General features: G+C 39.3%; 1 protein-coding gene and 1 long non-coding RNA gene across 7 annotated transcripts in view; one reads left to right on the top strand and one right to left on the bottom strand.

Moving 5' to 3' along the window:
- The window catches only part of MECOM (MDS1 and EVI1 complex locus), a 561,175-nt gene that overhangs the window by 405,684 nt on the left and 137,756 nt on the right, over nucleotides 1-17,735 (bottom strand). The gene's annotated exons all lie outside the window — the stretch shown is intronic.
- LOC123380035 lies at nucleotides 16,223-17,136 on the top strand. Its single transcript, XR_006585273.1, has 2 exons — nucleotides 16,223-16,505; nucleotides 16,991-17,136. It is a non-coding gene; the product is annotated as an uncharacterized LOC123380035 (long non-coding RNA).

Genomic DNA, 17,735 nt, shown 5'->3' with positions numbered 1-17,735 from the left:
CTAGGTATTTATCCAATGAAAACAAAAACACTAATTCCAAAAAGATAAATGTACCCTTATGTTCACTGCAGTGTTAACAATAACCAAGATATGGAAGCAATCTAAGTGTCTATAGATAGATGAATGGAGAAAGAAGATGTGGTATATACACAAACTGGCATATTACCCAGTTATAAAAGATGTTTGAGATCTTGTCATTTGCAACAATATGGATGGACCTAGAGGGTATTATGCTAAATGAAATAAGGCCGATAGAGAAAGACAAATACCATCGTCTTTCACTCATATGTGTAATCCAAAAAACAAAACAAATGAACAAACAAACAAGCAAACAAAAACAGATTTATAAATACAAAGAACAAACTGTTCGTTGCCAGAATGGAAGAGGGTAGGGGATGGGCAAAATCAGTGAAGGAGATTAAGACGTACTTACAGTGGTGAGCATTATATAATGTATAAAATTATCTAATTACTATGTTCTGCACCTGAAATGAATATAACATTGTATATCAACTACACCTAAATAATAAAAATTAAATAAATATATATACATACATTATTGAGATTCAAAAAAAGATATAACCCACAAACACATATAGGTGAAATGGGCAATTGAATTCAAAGTAATGAAAAAATAACTTCTTTTTCCTCATCTTTTCTTTGAAAACACTGCTGACATCAGGCTGACGGAGGCTGGTACTCTCTATTTGCCTGCGTGCCAATCTACTTAGAGAGCCCTCCCTCCTACTAGAGATTCATTAGTTGAGTCCTCAATTAACTTCCCCACATTAAGGTGTCATCTTTCAGAAAGGAGTAGGAAAGGAAAAGAGAAGTTCTACAGGGCATTCCCTTACTTTTCTTTTCATCTATATCCAAGAATAAATGGCCTACCATTATGGAAAGAGCAGAATCCGATTTTAGTTTAAATCCCAACTCTATTGTTTCTTAATAAATAACCATAGGAAAGTTATTTGGTCTCTTAAGTTTCAGTTCAACCTATGGAGACAGTAAGTCTTTTAAGGAACATTTACCCCCCAAAAAGTGAAATAATATTATTTTGAACATAGCAGGTGTTCAGTAAATGATAGCTGCTCTTAAGGAATGTTGAATACTAGTGATATGACACAGATGTTAATTGAAGAAGGGTTCCTCCCCATTCAGCCCTCTAAACACCTTGCCAAATATGGCAGGAAGACCTGGAGAAGACCATCCCAGAATTTTTTTCTTGAATATTCCTCCTTTTCACCCACTCTTACACTTCAACACTGTGTACATGACATTAACTTCAGTAAAATCTGACATGGGGGTGGGGTGGGACGCAGTGAATCGATGAATGGCCCAAAGAGGAATTTGATAATAGATTCACTTTAATAGAAAGGCAGGGAGGGAGGAAAAAAAAAAAGAACAAAGAATTATTTTCTGAAGTTTAAGTTCCTAAAAATTTTTCTCAGGTTGTTAATGAGCAGAAGAAGAACACACACACACACACACACACACACACACACACACACATTTTGCCTAACATCCATTACCACACCTGTCAATCCTATAAATAAGTTTGGTGATTTTATTTAAGATACACCTGAGGGGAAACTATTCCTATAAACAACACCATCTTCTGATTTAAGAAAGCCATGCAACTTAAAAAAAAAAAAAAAAGAATAGTGAAATTAAATTATTTTTTCCTAAAAACTTTCTAAAGTATATATTCAAGGTTGTTGCCTTTTTGATATAATACTCCTCTCTGACCATTGTACTGCGAACTATTTTATGGCTTCTTTTATTTCTCATTGATAATCAGGAAATTTAAAAACTATCACTGAATCCAGTGAAAAACCTAATGCCTTAGTGAAGGTCTTACTTTTAGTTACCAAATGAACTTGAACCTATAGTCATCCAGCCTATATACAGTCATGGAAACACCAAGTTATGAAGCTGAAAGAAACCTACAAGAGTCTTATGCAAATATAGGCCTTTAAAAGTTACCAAATAAAATACAAATCATCACTAAATGCCACACTCTGATCAATACCAAAGCAAACTTCTACTAATGTGCCTCAGGACTTCATCTCCCCCCAAAAGGCTGAGTAGCAGAGAGTCACCTATGTAAGAATTGGATTTTGTACTAAAAAGCGAATGGCCCATTTGTCAGAAGCAATTCTGGCGATTTGTCAGATTTGTCCTTTGGTGTCTGGCTTATTTCACTTAGCATAATATGCATGTATCAGGATTTCATTCTTTCTTAATGCTGAATGACATTCCACTGTATGCATATACCACATTTTGTTTATTCATTCACCTGTTGATGGACATTTAGGTTATTTCTACCTTTTAGCTGTTGGTAGTAATGCGGCTATGAACATTAGTGTACAAGTATTTATTTGCATCGCAGCCTGTTGGCATCGGGCTCACGTGCCCTGGTTAGAAAGTTAGGAAGACAGGTATGACATCTCTTGACTCAGTTTGTACCATATCAACGACCAGAAGATGCTCAACAAATATCTTCTAATAACAGAAATCAGATTCAGCCTCTTTGGGTCAATTACATGTTAAGCCTAAATCCTCTTATAGGCTGCAGGCAATCTCTGACACGTGCATTGTGCTAGTTAAGGGCAAAAGCCAAACAATGTGTTTATGCACAGGCTTTTCGGAACACTCATCTTCCTGTGTCTACTCACGCATTCAGACCAGCAGGCCCAGGGAGGCTGTAGCCAATTCTGCTCACAGTGAACTTCTGCAGTCACTTCATGCTTGGAATGTGGAGGGGGAGCCTTTTTTTTTTCCTACTTCCTGTTTCTAATTTTCAGGCAGCACCTGTCACCAACAGTCTTGACTTTCACAGTTTTCTTTTGAGTCTCTTTGCTTTTTTTCTCATACTTGTTCTAAGGTTTATCAGAGGAAACACTTGCCCTCCCAAGGATGGCCTCCACGCTGTGACAGATTAATCCAAGTTGAGTGAACTTCCTTCAGACAGAGGACACTAATTATTATGAAGGCACTTAGAACACAATGCGAGCTGACATCTGACAGACCATTCCCTGCCAGCTCTGCATTGTCTTAATGTCAGACCCTGTCAGTTCCCAGCCTTAATTACATCCTGTTTACAAACATTAGGCCTGACTTCAGATGAAGCCTTAACAAAGGTTGACAAAGGTCAGGGTCACATCGCAAGGATGTTATCTGTCTGTACTCTCCTCCTGATAAACCAGAGGTAGAGGGCTGATTTGGGAGATAGCTTTCAGAGCAGAAAAATGCACTGTGGTCACTGGAATATCTAATCTCTGCGGACACATTTTCATCCAATCTAAGCACTGTGGCAGGGACCGAGGGCCAAATTTAGAGGACCAACTTGGTGCTGCTTGTTATCTGAAATCCCCTGAGGGCAGACATGGCAAGTGTTGGGAAAAACCTTCAGCAGGAAGGCAGTAGTCACCCTTTGCCACTGAATCAAGAAAAACAAATTCAAGAGTTAAAAAATGGAACCCAGTTAAAAAGAGCAAAAGTAGCAAAGTAGTAAAATTTCTAAAGCAAAACACTCTTTAGATTCATTTTACATATTAGATTGGTAGGTACCTATCACATCAGACTTTTATTCAAAGCAATCAGATCAGACCTGGGCATTTTTGAACTTCAATAGTTAAACAGTAATTAATATAATACCTCATCAATTTTTTCAGGCTATGGCCTTAGTGATCAGCCATCAATCTCTATATTTTATAAATGGGAAGACAATGGCCCAATGTGATTGAATTATTTAACATAATTAGATCTTACTGCACACTGATTGCTAGAATCTCCCACACCTAGTCTAGGGTTTTTGGGAAGCAAACACTTTTTTTTTTTTTTTTTTTTTTTTTTAGTATTCTTACTGAGTCTGGCATCTAATACCAGATGCGTGTTTAACAACTTATTCATTTTGTACCTTCAGCCTTCTTTCCTAAAGAACTAAAGAACTTACATTCTTTTTATCTTAGGTTCCTATCTTCCAACACAGAAATGGCTTTAAATGTTCTCCTCTGGAAGCACTCCTCTAAGTCTTGAAATTCCCTCTTAGTCTTGAAATAACGCACGTGCAAGCACTCCACAGATCACTTCTATAGTTGCTTGGGTACCCATTGGTTCTTCCACATTATCAAGACTTTTACTGTGCTAGGTCTAGATCATTTTCTCACCTGAGTCCAGGGAGCTGCATTCTGTCCAACAGGCTTACTCCACAAATGTATACCTTGTAGAGATAAGTTCCAGTTGTATTTCTAGCAACTTTGTCATAATTGGCTTTTTAGATCATCATTGTTTTGTAGAAATGGCCTCCTGTTGTCTCTAGCTCCTCCCTTGGCACCCACCCTGCCCCGCCACACCCACGCCCAAGGCCACCAAGACTCCCTTTCAGGCCTACTGCTTAGTCACTCTCCCAAGAACCTCAGTTGGCCTTAGAGTGTCCATTTCTCGCTACTATGAATTTCTTAGGCTTATAAGCCTCTTCACCTCTTTTCTTCCTCATCTCTGTTGGAGGCATCCACAGCAAGAGTGCCAACTCCAACACCGTAAGTCTAAGAACGAATCATTTCTAGGGTCTTCCTCCCAGCCCTCCCATTTTGGACAGAAGAAACACCACTCTCTTGATCCCTGATTTTTCTTCTGAGAGTTCTTCTCAGCCCTACCTGCTTCCCTGTAGTAAGGAACCATGTCTTGTGAACTGCTTTGTCCAAAATACCTGCCACAGGACCTCAAACTTAGTAGGTTCTTATTCATATCTGATGCATGGATAAAGGAGCAAAATGAAAGAACCAATGAATGAACAGACAAACTGGGTGAAATCGCTGAGTCTTGTCAATTCTTTCTCCACACCACCCCAGCTCTTCCTTTTCATTTCCCCCTTCACAGCCATCGCCATTGTCAAAGCTTCTGTCACCAGGAGTGTGAAATACTACAAACCATGGTTGATTTGACTGCCTTAGTTTCTCCATCTAATCCCTCCTAACCATGGCTGGGCACAGACAGTAGTCCTGTACAAAAACTGGTGCCTCAGTATTGCCTAAAAAAACAGACTCCTTGCAACAATCCTATTGAATATTCTAATTTGTTATATAAATATGTCAAGGAGCTCTAGGCCCAGGTCCAACTTCTGCCAAGAGTGACTTATTTTGTTCCCCCAGGATGACAATGAAATGCTGTTAACTATCCTTTGACTACGATCCTCTGAACAGGTGTGCGCCCCATAACATTCTGTGGTCTAGACCAGATTTCCCAGCTTACAGGAGATTATGTCATTTGGGACTGAATCCAAGACTTGGCTTAAATAAAGATGTATTACTGCCTTGCTGCTCATGCAACGACCGCATGCACAGAGTAAAGGCAGATGAATCTGCCCATCAAATGTAATATGGAGCTCTCTGACGACAAACTTGACTTACGGTAGTAAAATTGAGGTTACAGTGAAATTGAACTAAAATCCCTAGGTGTTATACTACTTTAACTTGTTTCACTCATTGTGATGAGCTACATAGTTCAGCAGGTGGTAGTTACCGAAGGTTAAAAACATTGTATCCTAAGACATTTTCATTGTAGAGCTGTAAATTTTGTGTTTGTTATGTCTGCCAGCTAGTGGCTGGAATGCCTAGTAGGAATTTCTATCAATTAGCAGAGGGAATAACTGTGGGGTCGGGGCAGGCAGGAGAGAGGGAGGAGGGCCAAGGGGAAAAAGAATGAAAGAATGAATTCTTTCCTATAAAACCTTGAGGAATTGTGATAAAGCTGGCCTTTTTGTGTGCATTACATACACATTTCAGTGCTAAGTACAGTTTAAAGATGGACAATAATCATCTGTTATCGGGGTTCCACTGACACATTAATGGTTCTATTTGTAAGTCTTAAGACGAGATCAATAATCAAGAGCTTTAAAAACATCAGGCACACCTGCAACTTCTTCCCACCACTTAAAAATAACCGCCTGCTCTTTTTTCAGGGGGGTGTTCTATGTCCATTGCATTTGTAATGTCAGTCAGACGCACAACCCGCTCTCCCCTCAGAATTGGGTTACAGCCAGTGGCTAACGCCTCCGGAAATACAGACCTAATATTTCACAATAGCTCTACAAGGGTCTGCAACCGCATGCTTTACTAACCCAAACAAGAAAATCTAATTTTAGAGGGAAAAGAGCTGAGAGGGTCATAAGGAAACCATGTCAGTAATCTAGTACATACCTTTATATGCGTGCGAAAGTTCAGTGCTTAAGTGAACTCCCAAATTCCTAGTGCACTCACAATAAGCTGTTTAATTCAACTACAAGGAATCTTACCACAGGATTTCATAAAATGCAACTTTTCCAAACAGGAAAAGAGACACAAACACAACCGAAAATTCTGTAACTCTTAAGCACAGACTCAAAGAAAAGGTATCATTTTACAGAATAATTTAGCTTGCCAAGCTGTTTCTACCTTATTCAGTGGCGAATGGTTGGGGACAGGGGAGTAACTAAAAAGGCTGACAGGCAAGCGGTCCAGAGACTGTGGAAGCAGAGGCTGCGAGGGTGCAGAATTAAACAGGAACACTCAGTGCCCACTAAGAGATGATCAGGAGGGCTAGAGAATCAATGTTGCCCACACTGATCACTGGAACCTGGAGTGCCAAAAATCCTTCCTCTCATCAGGTTTCTGCACCCAAAGCAAGATAATTGTTAATGTAAAACAACGCTAGATTTGATTGTAAAGATGCACCACGTGTAGGATAGGACCAGGTGCCACCTTGGTTCTCTCCTCGGCACCTTGAACAATATCCAGCATGCGGCCAATGCTCCGTAAATGCACATGGGATGCATGAATGGATGAGAGAATGCAGCAAAGGCTTGAATATTATCTTGGTGCCCCCTATGCATGATCCTTTAAAGCAATCCCTTTAAAATATCTAAGAGCCAGTATATTTGTAAATCAACTTTTCCATACCACACAATTCAATTCAGAAAGCAAATGGAAATGAGGAATATAATTTGCTATCTCACTGGTAAGCAATCATAATCCCAATACAAACAGTGATGGATAATTCTGTCTTTGAAAAACAAGAACAGGAGCGCCTGGGTGGCTCAGTCGGTTAAGCGGCCGACTTCGGCTCAGGTCATGATCTCGCGGTCCGTGAGTTCGAGCCCCGCATCGGGCTCTGTGCTGACAGCTCAGAGCCTGGAGCCTGTTTCAGATTCTGTGTCTCCCTCTCTCTGCCCCTCCCCTGTTCATGCTCTGTCTCTCTCTGTCTCAAAAATAAATAAACATTAAAAAAAAAAAAAAGAAAAGAAAAGAAAAACAAGAACAGGACTGTCCAGAGCAGCTCCACTCATACCCCACAACTGGGCAACCAGTCACACCTTCTGAGCATGACAGGAAGAGGCTCAAGTAGAGCTCCTGCCCAAAAGATTCAGCCTCACCTTCATTCTACCATGGCGGCAGCCCTCCCACGGGCCTTTGAGTGGAAAGAAAAAGAGAGGGATCTGCTAGGAGTTTGTGCCATAGGCCAGACTCCTAAGAACAACATGAGCTATGCTCCTGTGACAATCCAACTCACTCCCTCCATATGTCTGCCCATGTTTCTGAGCAGCTGGGAGCTGGCCAACTCCCAGAGGGCCGGCAGCCTAGGCAAATAACAGTCATCACTGACTGATACAAAGTAGATATTCAGTACAGTCTTATAAAGTAAATATTAGCATCACAATTTTATGGGAGAGAAAGTTAAGGCTAATTTATTTAGCAGGTGATAGACGGGATATGAACCTCAGTTTGACTCTAAAACGTGAGATTTTTTTCACCACGTTGCTCTGCCTTAAGAGTCCTTTTGTTAAGTTCATACTCCAAATGAGAATATAGTTACATAAAGAGGCACTCTCTCCCATAGTTAAACTAAGCATCATTTTTAGTTAAAATCCTTTGTATATAATGGCCTAATAATTTAAGCCCAATACCTTAAAGTTTGCAAAAACTGCAATATCACAAAGTAACAAACATCACAGAAGTCGTTCATTCTGCCATATACTAAATGGCTATTTGTAAGACTATCTTTGTAAGACTATCTTACAAGCTTTACTTGTACTTGTGAAAATAAATATATCATATTAGCACTACATAGTATTTTTCCGCTGGAAGAGTTCAAAGCATTTTTCAAATGCCAATTTTGGTATCTGCTTGAGGGGAAAAAAGGCTTTAATATTATAGACAAACTCTAGGAGGTATCTCTTAAATAATTTAACTTCCTTCTTCACAAAAGAATGTAGGCATCTCAAGATAAAACACACATCAACACCAAAACTATTCAAGTTGAAGCCCAAGATTCATGGAGAAGTACAAAAAACAAACAAGCTTAATATGGCTGCTACCAGTTGAGCACTGAATTTAGTGTTCAGCTTCTTGAAAAACAAGGTGAAAAGAAAAAAAAAAGGGTTATGTTTAATTCTCCTTATCCAAGAAGAGGGCTTTCTGTGGATTATAGTTTAAGAAACTCTGAAAAAGATTCTACCACTATTTTACAGAAAATACACAGAAACTTTCCTGTGACTTAAACTAACTCTTGACAAAGGCTAAAGTAACATCATCTAAAAAAGTTTAATTTGTTTCAGATGCAATTCTACTTTCCTTCTACGTGGATCATATCTGATTTTTACACTAATGAATAGTATACTTAACTTCTTCTATCTCTTTTTTTAAGATCTTGTAGTCTATACATTTTCAGGATTGAAGTCCATCTTTTTTTAAGGTAACATCTACAGACCATTTCCTATGCAAGCTTATCCCAGCACTCAGCATGCATTCTCTTGACTGAGACTTACGGCTTTCAGAGATCTTACCCTCTGTGTCAGAACCATAAGCAGGAGGTCCAGGAGTCCAGCCCAGGTTTCTCTGATTCCAGAACCAAGCTCTTAATCATTATGCCACAAATCCTCTTCCATCATCTGTTTACCATAAGGGGGTGCAATATTTTTATCTGTATTTCCAAAGTCAGGTAGATAAGAACATCTTCCTAGGAAATTAATATTTTCCTTAGGTCAATTCTTTAAGGGTAGGCTCACAAAGGAAATCTGGACATTAGTTGCTTTTGATCAGATAAAGGGTTTGAAATCATAACCTGAATTTTCTTTTAAACCTAAGCAACAACAGATGATAAATATTGCAACGTGTAGTTAAATGAAAAGGGTCTATATGGATGGTAGGAAGTTATTTGCTTCATGGAATAAGCAATAGGAACTTTCTCTTCAGGGCACCAATCAACTCAAAGTCAGTTGAAAGTAAGCAATTGTCATCATGGATAACGTTCTAGATGAAATCAGTTACTGGTCAAAGCGAACACCTAAAATACCAAGAACCACACTACAAAAACCCAGGAGTAATTATCACTCATCATTGCCCTGGCAAGAAGCTCCAGGGAGACCAAGGACTGAATGAGTAAAGGGACCACTATCACCTCTTAAATCTTGGCCGACTATTTCCAGATGAGCTATTTGGCGTAGTGAGGAAACGGAGCTCAGAAATCTTGCCCAGATGTTGGATTTCAGCTAGAAATTACCAATCATTTGGTTCATGAACCTTTAGTTTCATTTATAAAGCAATGGATGTATCTAAGCATTCTAATTTTGCAACTACTTTCAAGCAGAGTTATCTTTGAACTTTGTGAAGACTTACCCAATATATGTCTAAGCATGTAGACATTTTCAGTTATGAGGGGGGAGAAAAGAAGATATTGCTAATTTGTCCCAGGTCAGTTATCAAGGGGAGGGAGTGTCCTCTTGGGCCAATACAAACAAACTCTTTCTCTGTCTTCAAATCAGCCTAAAATACCCTCCAAACCCCAAAGTTTTTCAAAAATATGTAGACAAAAATATCTACAGTTACTGCTATTTTCAAAAATTACAGTAAAAGAACACCTAAGCCACAAGTGATGGAAACTGTTTCTCATAAAGACATTCCCAAAACAATGAGAGCCCAACGTGAGCCCAAGGGTTTCCATCCATGGATTCAGTCAAGCTCTGTGCCAGGTACTAGGGATTGAACAATGAAAAACACCGAAATAGCCGTTGTCCTCAAGGAGTTTATATTCCAACAGAGAAGAAAGACACTGACCATCAAATCATGCATAGCTATTTAATTAAAACTGTGTTAAGAAAACAGCTAACAAGTGAAGCTTTGGTGCCCTCCAATTTAATTTAAAGGAGCCTAGATTCCTGGTGGGGTGAGGGGAGAAACAATAAGATGTCTATTATCCGAAAGCACCCCCAAAAGAATGCTTTTGAAAATAAACCTTAGAAGCATTTTTCCTGGAATTCTGGACCTAACCCTCCAATCCTGGCAACTGGATTCATTGTTGAGTCTGGTCACCAAGTTGAAATAGCAAACTAGCCCCATAAATTCAAATCCCCGGATATATAGATACATATGTACTATATATTTTACTCTCTACTGGTTTTTTTTTCCTTGCCAGATTCACATTTTATAGGCATCCTCATAGCAACTCTGGGAATGGTTCCATCTTAACTTGACAGCCAAAGGGACAAAATCTTGACTTTCTTTCCATTTCCTTTCTACAACTAATAATTTTTTTTTTTGTAATAAATAAGAACACTTCTCTCAGGGTAGAATCAAATCAAGGCTCATCTTAAAAAGAAAAGTAGAAAAATGTTTGTCTAGTTTTAAAAACAACTGTTATGATCTAACCTGAATTTTAAAATCAGAGAATCAAATTATGCTACACTTTGGTTAAATCTTCGAATGTATCTCATCCAGACCTTCATTTTACAGATGAGGAAACTGATATGTGCTATTGATTTGTGAGAGCCTCAATCAGTTAACCCTTGAGACACTGAATGTAGTACATTTCAAAGGCACATGAACTTCGACACAGAACCACCAGAAGAATGGAAACCATCTAAATACACCAAATTGCAAAAGCACAGCTGTATATAGTCACAACCATATTAACTGGTAAATCACTACTCTTCAGTGCCAGGGATACAAAGTAGTTCTATGCAGAAAGTGTGGTTGTGATACCAAGAGAAACACCCAATTCAGTGCCTGGCTCTGAGCAGAGACTCCACTTTTATTAAGAGACCATCATAAGGAAAGATGGGGAAGGGAAGAGAGAACCAGCATGGCTTCTTGCCCCAACAAACACCTGCTGAATTAGATGAAAAATACCCTAAGGCTACTTGGATTCTGAAAAGCAAAAGTTTGGGAAAACTACTCTGCCCATTTTTTTTTTTTTTCTATTGCTCACTGACGTAGACACTTAGGATTTTTGACTGCTCAGTATCCACTCTGTCTTTTCAGTAATAGCTGCTGTTTCCCTCTCCCACTCATAGATCTGTTGCTCAGCTGGGGTCTTTCACACCAGACTCCAAAATAGAGCACATGACCCAGGCATGGCCAATAGGATCATTTCATCCCTTGGCTAGAGAGATTGGTTTGAGGTGAGGCATGTGACCCAAGCCAAAGCATTTATAGGGAACAGTGGGAAAGAGAAGAGTTTTTCTTGTTACTAGCTGAGAGGTTCCTGAAACCACAATAAGAAAGGAAACAACCTGAGAATGAAGCCAACATAGAGGAAAGCAGAAGAGAGATGGAAAGAGTCTGAGCCATGATGACATTGTTGAATCCCTGGGCTTAGCACCTGCCCTCAACTTTTCAGTTACCTGCTCCAGCAAAATCTTTGTCTTTATTTTCTTTTTTAAGCAAACGGAAATTGAATTTATACCTTTTGCAAACACAAGTGTCCAGACCAATAAACTCATCATCCCTACCTTGTACCCTTCCCGATCTCCTCTTCGTTGGCCTTCCAGTACAGTGAAATGGTCACCAGGTTCTGAGGCCTGAGTTCTGATCCTGGGTCCCACTTCCTAGAGCCACAACCTCTCTAAGACTCAATTTCCTACAAAAAGGGGGTGGAGGCTGTATCTTCCTATATAACAATGTTAAGATAAATCTTATCTTGAAGTTTTGAGACCCAAGACAAGTCATTAATACAAAAGCACTCTGGTAAGTATATAATGTTTTCAAACATAAAACATCATTATTTGATAAAAATTCTAGAATTCTCTCATTCTTCATTTTGGTTCTTCTTTTGCCCTTCTTCCATTTTGTTAAACAAAAACAGGGGTCACCATCTAAAAGGTTTGTATTGGGCAACTGTCCAGCCATTTTCATGAAAATTTTAAATCTTAATTTAAAAAATTAATTAAAAATATGTAGAAAAGTATGGGAATGCAAGCTGGTGTAGCCACTCTGGAAAACAGTAATCAACAATAGCCAAAGTATGGAAAGAGCCCAAATGTCCATCAATGGATGAATGGATAAAGAAGATGTGATACACACACACACACACACACACACACACACACACACACACACTGGAGTATTACTCAGCAATCAAAAAGAAGAAAATCTTGCCATTTGCAACTACGTGGTTGGAACTGGAGGGTATTAGTGAAGGAACTGGAGGGTATAAGTGAAATTAGCCAGTCAGAGAAAAGACAAAAATCATATGACTTCACTCATATGAGGACTTTAAGAAACAAAACAGATGAACATAAGGGAAGGGAAACAAAAATAATGTAAAAACATGGAGGGGGACAAAACACAAAAGACTCGTAAATATGGAGAACAAACTAAGGGTTATGGGAGGGGTTGTGGGAGGGGGGATGGGCTAAATGGGTAAGGGGCACTAAGGAATCTACTCCTGAAATCATTGTTGCACTGTATGCTAATTTGGATGTAAATTTTAAAAAATAAAAAATAAAACAAGTTAAAAAATTTAAGTGATATTAAAAAATATGTAGAAAAGTAGGAGTTTAGTGGCATAGATGTCCAGCAAGATAAATTTAAAATTGCAGCTCTACACCTAACCAAGCTGTGTGTCTCTGGCCAAGATATTTAATCTCTCTGAGCCTCAATTTACTGATATGTTCAGCAGGGATAAAATCACCCAACTTTTTGGATTGTAAGAGATAAAGCATATACACAGGGTCTGACAATAGGTGAAGTTCCATAAATGGAAGGGATGATATTGGTCATTGTTATGTATTATTAAGAATCACAGAGACCATAGGGTTAAGTCTAAAAGGTATATGGGGCTAGAAGGATGATACAGGGGACCAGAGATCACTATGACAGGAAAGATTTAGTGAGGTCTAGGCTGGTTGGGTCCAGAGTCCTTGAGTCAGAGGGTAAAAAAATAGCAGTACTACTCTTTGTTCATAATGTATATTTTGCCTACTCCCCTCATATTTTTTGAGACACTGGACTTTGAGATCCTCAAGCTCAGGGTATGTGTCTTGATTATTTTTGTATGTCTGACCTTTAAGAAGTACTTTGTGAATGCCCACTGTGATTTGAACATGATAATCTCTTGTCCTAGAGGAAGGGTTGCCTCCACTCTTTGCTGTCCATTTCCAAGGATAAGAAAACCAAAGCCCACGAGCATATTATTCTTCACTGAAGAGTGACCTGTGAGTCTTTGTGTGATTAAGTTTGTCTCCCAAAATGTTCTCACATATCTCCAGCACTCCTAAGTGTCTCCAGTAGTATGGAGATTAATGCTCTGGGAGGTGTGGTTCAGACCAGTGTAGCATTGGCATCACCTGGGAGGTTGTTAGAGATGCAAATCCTCAGGCCCCTTCCCAGACCAACTGAATCAGAAACTCTCTGGGTGACACCCAGGAATCTGGGTTTCAGCTAGAGCTCCAGGGATTTCGATACACACTAAAATTTGAGAACCACCGCACCACACAGAATCTAGTATCTTTGTTTTTAAAAAGGCATGTGAGTAAAGTTTGAGCATGACCATGTTGAAGGGCAAGTGGAAATTACAATTACAACCTAACTCAATGATTCATCTTCATTTTTATTCTTCTTGTGGCTAACTTATTAAAAAATATTTGCGGGGCGCCTGGGTGGCTCAGTCGGTTGAGCAGCCGACTTCGGCTCAGGTCATGATCTCGCGGTCCGTGAGTTCGAGCCCCGCGTCGGGCTCTGTGCTGACAGCTCAGAGCCTGGAGCCTGTTTCAGATTCTGTGTCTCCCTCTCTCTGACCCTCCCCCGTTCATGCTCTGTCTCTCTCTGTCTCAAAAATAAATAAATGTTAAAAAAAAAAAATTTTTAAAAAATATTTGCTAAATATACACAATGCAAAGATGAGTAAGATTACACTCTGTACCTTAACAACTTTAGTTTCTTTTCTTAAGGGATGAGGGTCAGCTGCAGGTAGGGCCACCACATTCCACATGGCAGTCAGAACTGTAGATTGTCCTCTGGAGGGTATGTGGAGTTCATAAGAATTCTGCATCTTTATCAGGCCCATTTTTGATATTATGATAGACTGAGTAGCCATCTGCCATGGTTTACAGGGGTCAAACCTACTGCTCCAAAGTACAATAGCCAATGTGTGCTAGGCAACCCTAGAAAAGTCCTAGAATCAGGTCCTTCTAGACTCTCCAGGCATCTTAGTCCTGGGCATTTACAGATCACATGTGACCATATCAATGCGAATGTGAGAAGAAAAAGGTACGGCAATAGTATAAAGTATGGATGCAGTTGGTATAAACCATTGTGGCAAAAGAAATTTAAAAAGAAAGCTTAGATAACATAATCAATCTTCTTCTGATACGTTTGACAACTACCTAGACTTCGCCAGATTTTATTAGAGCTCTGAAATAGTGTTTTTAGTAATTGAAGTACACAAATTACCCTGCTCTTTTATGTACTTGTAAAGATCCAGTATTTAGTGCCAGAGCCAGCATTTGAAGATTTCAATGTAGAGAACCTTGATTAGCTGCAAGGCTTTTCCAGCGTAACTGATGTCAGGAGACGAGTATAACATCATATTACAGATAATTTTTTAAGTGGTCATCACTTTGAAAAATTAACATTAGACTCGGCCTAGTTGAGCTCTTTTATCTTTTTTTAACAGATAATTAACAAACAAAATTTGACAGTAAAACTACTAAGTAGAAAGACATCCAAAAGCAATCTTCCCTTCCAGACAGGCCCGGGCAAGACCCCAGCAGGGACCACACAAACACCTGGGTGCTGGGTCCTGGAAAATGCCTCTACCCTCTAAAGATAGGTCTTGCCCTTTCTCTAAATTTCACAACCTGGTTGTGAGGGATAGGAGGAAAGATAATCCTCAAGAAGGATCAGCGTATAGCAATGGCATTCCAATGGAAATTTACCATCAACACTCACCAGTGCAGGTAATCCCCTTCTGCCCTAAGGGAGACTATCTCCCTCTAAAGAGAAGGGAGAATCAGGCTTAATTTGCCCTTTTGCAGATCAGATACTGAGTTCTGTACTACAAATTTGTGTAATGGAAGACCAAATACTTGCAGCCAACACACTGGGCTAAGTACTTCCTTAGCCATTAAGCTGGAAGCTTGAAGGTCCCCCGCATGCCTACTCCCAGCTTCTTTAGTCTGTTATCTACACAGTGTAAGAAAATATTCCGGCCAGAACTTTTTTTTTTTTTTTTTAATTTGTTTAACGTTTACTTACTTCTGAGAGACAGAGAGAGACAGAGCTCGAGCAGGGGAGGGGCACAGAGAGAGAGGGAGACACAGAAACCAAAGCAGGCTCCAGGCTCTGAGCTGTCAGCATAGAGCCCAACGCGGGGCTCAAACTCATGAGCTGCGAGATCGCGACCTAAGCGGAAGTCGAAGGTTCAACCAGGCTGAGCCACCCAGGCGCCCAATTCCAGCCAGAACTCTTAAGGAAGATTGTCAGATTAGCAAATAAAAATGCAAGGCCCCCAGTCAAATTTGGATCTGAGATAAGCAACAAATATTATATACCCATTACGAGTGTATATACAAATATATACACATTTTTTTAAATCTGAAATTCGAATTTGACCGGGCATTCTGTATTTTTATCTGACAGTCCTATCTCTAAAGCTGTCAATGAGGAATTTCCATGTTGGAGCTAAATATTAGGCCAAGTTGCAAAGAATATGGGAATGTAGAATCTGAACTTTTTGATGTGTACAGGGTCCTGCAGATTGCACCGTGCTTCACTTTACAACTTCTCTGTGAGGTAGGACCAAAGTCTTTAATCCCCACTTTATGAGTGTAGACTCTAAGTTAAAGCATTGCACAAGGTTACAAAGCAAAGTAGAAGAGCTGGGATTCAAATTAAGATCCTCTGGCGTTTTTTTCTAGGGGGTTCTGTCAATCACGACACTAAACAAACAGAAGAGCAGGAAGAATTTAAGAGATTGGCTAGAAAGCATTGCTTTAGCAAGCAAAAATACCTGGCCCGAGCATGGACACTCTTTTCTGTCTTTGTGCCTAAGTAAGCAATCATCTGTCTGTGTTCTTTACAGGCTGAGAGTGGCCATTAAGAAATGAAAGCGAGTTTAGATTTCACCGGCATGTTTGGATTTGACGACATTTTGCATTTCAAGAAACCAAGGTCAGCTCAACCCTTTTTTGCACTGGGACCCGGCCACCACCGTGATTTAAGCAAAGAACTACACTGGTGAATTTAAAGGTAAGTGGTGGCATAATCGTTCACTGCCTCACATGCTTCCATTTGCTGAGGACTGTCTTTACTTCTAAATCTAGTAAGGAGAAGTGTGTTTCACTTCACAAAATACTAGCAAGTTCTGAGATGAGGTCGAATTTATCCTTGAGAATACACTTGGAGACTAAAAAATTGTGTATTGATGGGAAAAGTTAACCTTTCCAACATTAGCTCCCTCTTGCATGTGCCTTATTTTCTAACTCCAAGCAAAGTGATAGAACTCTTATTAGAAAATTACAGAAAACTGAACCTCATACCTCTTGTTAAAAAAAAAAAAAAAAGACATCTTGCGGGATTAATCTACCACTGCTAAGGCATTCCCAACTCAAATTTTTCTCTATTCTCCCACAAAATCAAATGCCCAGCTATATTTACCACAGCAAAAGAAATTAGTTGAGCTTCTAATATCACAGAAGCAAACTAATATTTCTCATGTGTTTATTCGTTTTTAGAAGCTGGGCAAGGAGTAACAATTGCCTGTGACAACTGTCTGCGAAGAATATCGTTCTCAGAAATTCCAAACTGCCCCAGAGCTGTGGCAGGAAAGTCCACAGATTATTATTGGGTAATGACATTGGAAATAAAAAAGTATATAGTATTACAGTATTGAGCTATTAGAGTAGGGAATCAATTCAAGGAGACAAGCAAAATTTATATACTTTATTGATTTTAAATTTTACATGCTCTGCTATATGAGTAAATCTTTTGTAGTAATTCTAAAGCTTTGAAACATTGTAAATAACAAGGACTGTGGGGAGTTCAGAACAGCCATTTTTTCAAACTGAAAGTATATAGCCTTTAATGCATATTAGAAGAAATTGGGGTAATGAAATACCTTAAAGCTAACTTAAGTCAGGGCTAGTGTGGGTTTTTTTGGTCTCCAAAGAGTGAGCCTGTATCAGGTAGTGAAGTAATTCCAGGTAGCATTGTACTTAAGGAAAAGCGTAATTAAATTGATCCTATTGTATTACATAAATCCAACATATCCTGTGCAAACTCAGAAACAGGTGGCTCTTTGTAAAAAGTAGCTGGCTATTAACCAATAGAAGTAAAATTTTCTCACACAAAAACAAATACACGGGAGGAAAACCTTGAAACAAAGGGTAACTTGGGATTCCATAATCAAAGAGCAAATCGAATTTGAAATCACCCCTGCATGTTCAGTGTGCCTGAATCCAGAGCCTCCACACTGGGCAG

This window comes from Felis catus, chromosome C2 (genome assembly GCF_018350175.1).
Source record: "Felis catus isolate Fca126 chromosome C2, F.catus_Fca126_mat1.0, whole genome shotgun sequence".
In the NCBI taxonomy this organism is placed as follows: Eukaryota; Metazoa; Chordata; class Mammalia; order Carnivora; family Felidae; genus Felis; species Felis catus.
Note: the sequence above shows the minus strand (reverse complement) of the source record. Positions and strands in the feature narration are given on the sequence as shown.